Raw genomic sequence first — 3,687 nt, forward strand, 5'->3', positions numbered from 1 at the left:
TCGCTGTCGAAACGGGTAACGTGCATAACATTTTTAATAATCTATTAATGTTTGGAAATATTTTTGCATCACACAGCAAAAATGCTTCAAGACTTGTTTTTGGAACAATATTTAGCCTGGAGAGTTTAACTTTCCACAGCATTAATTCTGCTGTTGAATTATTGGAATCGATTAAAGGCGTATAAAACTCTAATAAATTGTTGAATGATTCTAATTCTTCTTTAGAGGATTGATTAGAAAATAAACATTCAAATCCTGCAAAATTAATGAAGCATTAGTTTACATGAAACAAATGTTATGAAAAAAAAAAACTTTTTTATGATCCACAAATCTTAACTCTAATTGAGAAATAAAATTATCTATATATGGTATAAATATTGAAATTCTGAAAAAATCAACTAATTCCATGTTTTTATCATTTTCAGTCTTGTAATTAGCTCGGTGTTTCTGCTTATTTGTAATTCTTTTTGCTTTTATTTCTACATCAATAATGTTTGCCACTTCCTGAGGAAAAAATAAGAGTTTATTTTATTAAAAAATGTATGATTTAATTTTTACATTAAGTATTTACTTTCACTGAGTTATATATAATTTGAAATTCTTGTTCTATATTTTCTCTAATATTTTTTAAAGAAGTTATTGTATCTTCTGCAAGTTGCACAGCATCCTTGAGGTCAATTCTTTTTAACTGTAATTGTCTGCATAGTGGAAGTCCAAATGAAAATAATTTTTATAAAAAATCCAAAAAAAAGTAATTTTAGAAAAGTACAAAAACAAAAACAAATTAAAGTATATTACTTTTATGACAAATAATGAAATTAAAAATTCACTATCAATAGCCTTTTTCAGTATTGAAGCATCTGCACCTGATGAATCTCTCCATTCTGATATTTTATCTAATGATATCATAACATATGGCAGTAATTCACAAAAATCATTAACAGCGTCATAACGCTGTATCCATCGAGTAGCGCAAAGTCTTTTCAGTTTTTTTATATTTAAATCTGCATTTTCATTGTCAATGACATGAAACATGACCGCACTTCGTTTAGGTGTGTTCAGAAATGTATACACTTTTTCAATTATCCCTAAACAGTTTCTTATCGGCTTTAAGTCACTTGCTGTTGAGACTGCAAGATTTAGGGAATGTGCAGCACAGTGTACGTAAATAGCTTTCGGATATTTAGTTTGAATATAAGACTTGACTCCTTGAACCTTTCCACTCATGTTACTGGCACCATCGTAGCCTTGCCCGATTTGGAACGCACAGTCTAGGCCGCATTCAACTAAACCTGATAAAAATTAAAAATGCATATTATAATAGTTGTTAACAATTGATATTAAAAACAAAAAAATGCAAATAATTATTTAATGCTTTTACCATTCAATATTGCTGCGGACAGATCACTACCAGTTAAACTCTCTACAATAATAAATTTCAAAAATTCTTCATTTAAGTTTCCTTCAGAATCAATGTATCGGACACATAAAGTCAGCTGTTCGGTTGTAGAGATATCTGTAGTTTCATCAGCAAGTACAGAAAAGCACTGGGCTTCATTAACTTTGGTTACAATTTTTTTTTTAATAATATCATTGCATATGTTTATTAATTGATTTTGAATACCAGGGCTAAGATATTTTATATTTGTATCTGTCCCTTCTAAGACATTTTGTAAAAATATATCCCCTTTGGCTCTGAATTGCAAAATAGCACGGAAATTTCCAGCATTTTGAATAGCATTTTCATCAATTAATATATTTCCTTTCTCTCCTCGGTGACCTCTCAAAGCTAACTCTTGTCTACCACACAGGAGGATGCATTCAATGATAGGTACCAAACGTTTTCTATTTTTTTTTACTTGAACTATTCTAAAAATAATAACAATAAAACAACATTATAGTTGAAACCTCATAAGTTTCAATAACTGCCAGTATAATAAAAACCTGTCAGAATCTAGCTGCTCAATAATGGATTTCTCTTTTTTTTCTAATACATTTATAAAATGCTCAGCATCTAATGTGGCATTTATATGGTATTCCAACTTACAATGATTTTGAAACACCTGAAAAACATTAAAGTACAATTTTAAATGGTATTTCAACATACTTACTTTTGATAAAACTATAAGATTTAACAACCACCTTTTTAGCTTTTTTCCAATTGGTATATTCTACTAATACAAGCTGCCCAAGTGGCTGATTTAGAGCTCCACCAGTTTTTGAAAAAATAGCACAAAATTTACAAAAAGCTCAGTTTTCAATCAACAATAGTCTTGCTAACATAATAATAATATAGTTTTAATTAATACAAATAACTGGTACATATGAAAAATTATTCCGCTTACCTAATTGTAATACAATATTCTCTTGGGGAACTAGAAAACAAATATTATTTTATTTAAATGATAAATTAATAAAAGAAAAATAAATACATTCTTTGAAGAGCATAGTTGTGATCCATTTTATATTAAAATTATAAATTTAATAATTAAATGTTAAATAATTTATAGGTACTATTATAGTAATAAATGTAAATAATAATATTAAAATAAAATTTTTACCCAGACAGTGATTACGAGTACAATAATACGATATTTCTTTATATCAGTTTTAAAAAAAACAGAGGTTGGTATGGTTAAAATTTTGAACTCCCACCAACTAAATTCTTATCTATCTGTAGGAGAACTGTATGTCCCCGACAAATCTGTGCCCCATCAAAACCCATGTTAGGTTACCCAACTGAAAAGGTGTCTCTTCTAGTTATTCTGTGATATTATGCTACGATAATATACAGCTGATTACCAAATGAAACTATTATTTTTTTTTGCGCATGTGATAAGATTATTCTAATGATTATGGTTGTAGATAACGACGTAGGTAAACACATGACTAAATAAATAGGTATGATTTTTGATACGCATCCCCGGTTCCTCACTTCACCATAGAAAGTGGTGGGAGACTTCCGCATCTTTTCATTGGTTGCTGCTCTGCTGGTATTCTGCTGATAGTGGTTGACGGTTATCAAATACATAAAATATATTATAATATTATATCGTACAATTCCGAATTCGTACTTAAATCGTAAATTTTCATATTGAGTTGTATTCACGAATAAATATATTAAATAATAATTTAGTAATTTTAATTTAGTAGTAGTTTAATAATAGTGTGTTTTTAAGTTCTGCAAGTTCTGTGTGAGTTTAATGTTGTTAGTAAATATTATGACATAATAATATTAATAACTAGGGAGCTGACCAAGTGGAAAAAATGACAACTTTTAAAAAAATTGTAACTGTTCAAATACTTTTGGATATGACTCACAACAGTAAATATAATTGTGCACAATCTCGTTCGAGTTGATTGAAAGGTTCACTGTTTTCCATCTAAAAGGCAAGGATAAATATATTTTGTCAGTTTAGTTTTATGATTTATTTTATTTTTTAATTATAACATAATTAATATGTGTATAAATGACACTTATTAAATCATAAATGTCTCAAGTCTCAAGCCATCCTAGGCCAACCGCCTTATTGTAAGAGCCTGGTGGTACACAAGTATACAGTTAGTTTTAATTTACTTAATGAATAACTAGATTGTATACTTCAAATTCGGTCAGTAGGTCAAAACATTCTTTTGGAACTGAAGACTTCGATGCACGTCCTGGACTCGATTCTATTTTGTCCTTTT

The sequence above is a fragment of the Acyrthosiphon pisum genome, unplaced genomic scaffold, assembly GCF_005508785.2.
Source record: "Acyrthosiphon pisum isolate AL4f unplaced genomic scaffold, pea_aphid_22Mar2018_4r6ur Scaffold_20960;HRSCAF=22641, whole genome shotgun sequence".
Taxonomy (NCBI): Eukaryota; Metazoa; Arthropoda; class Insecta; order Hemiptera; family Aphididae; genus Acyrthosiphon; species Acyrthosiphon pisum.